The sequence below is a fragment of the Perkinsus marinus genome, assembly GCF_000006405.1.
Source record: "Perkinsus marinus ATCC 50983 genomic scaffold scf_1104296959768, whole genome shotgun sequence".
Classification (NCBI taxonomy): Eukaryota; Perkinsozoa; order Perkinsida; family Perkinsidae; genus Perkinsus; species Perkinsus marinus.
Window position 1 is genome coordinate 49,643 of NW_003206281.1, and position 1,419 is coordinate 51,061.

Here is a 1,419-nt window from a genome sequence, read left to right on the forward strand (position 1 = left end):
CATCGCACTCTGTCGACCAAGTTCGACGGGTTCCGTCGAGAGATGTTCCAACTTTCGACTCGCATAGCAGATGACCATTCGATGGTCATCCGACGGCTCCGATTCGGAGCATGACAAGTGGTATGTTTGTCAAGCTGATGAGGATCAGCCATCAGGGTCCGGCGCTCCCGAGGATTGACTCTCCACCAAGTGCGGTCAGGGCTTACGAGTTTTTTATCGATGGAATATGGACGCACTGAGCCGCCAAGAAGAGCAGAAGAGTTGAGTGATCCTGGTGCTGACTCATTTTTCCTAGAAGGGTTGCCTTTCTCTGGTCGAGTTTCCGATGCATCGATTAGGAATCCGAGTCAATGGATCCGGAATCTGGCTGTTGGATTCTCAGTATCACAACGTGATGATCATGTTGAGTTGAATTCATCCAAAATTTTTGGACCAAAACAGTCAGGTATTCACACCTCTGATGGAAACAATGTTCGGAAACAAAATTCCAAGGGCACCTTTAGGTGCGAACAGGAAAATCTCTGGATGAACTCCGAGAATGGATGAACCCCCTGACTATTAAAATTAAGAATCCCAATATTCTCAGTAAGACTGTCTTAACCTGGTTCTGTCCAACTGGTTGAATTTCTTCTTCGCAGTTGACATCGTGTAATTTCCCAGCAATTTCGATTGGTTATGCCAACTTCACTTTGCCAATCGCTTGTTGGTTGTTGGCCATTGGATTTTGGGTCCAAAAAACTATCAATTCTAACCGGAACTTCATCAGCCGGTTGAGTTTTTGTCGTGCAGCTGGTTTTTTGTACGGCCTGGGTTTCCCCAAGACCTTCGAATGGTGAGGTCAACTCTTTTTCCTCAACCATTGGAATTTGATGTGTCTTCCCTGATGATGGTTGATCTCCGCGTCCCATAGTGGTTGCCATTTTCGCTCATTCAGTAATTTAAAGACGGTATTGTTGAAGAACTCAGTTCTATTTCCCTACTGGAATGTGATGGTTCTCAATCGCGGAGCATAGCCAGTCGTCAAGATCGAATATCTTGCTGATTCAGTGAACTGTCTTAGAGAATTTGGAGGTGTGGCCTCATAGTCAATTAATCGGGAATCCCGATTTGGGGTATAGTTATAAGTTGAACGAAAGGCAATGAAAGCTGAGAGTTAGCTTTTTTTGCTGGGATCCACAACCGGGCTAGAGATCCAATGAAGAAGAATGGATAGTAATATGAGACCGGAAATAGAATGAGCCACAGACAAAAAATGACTACGATAATAAGGGTCGCTAAAGAGATAGACGTTCAGGTCTCGGCATCAACGGATAAGGGCGATTTGGAACAGACGAACATCTAATTAGTCGTCCAGGATGTGGATTCCAGGGGCTCAGGGAGGGACTTTCGGCGAACGATTACCGTGACAGAAAATGGGGA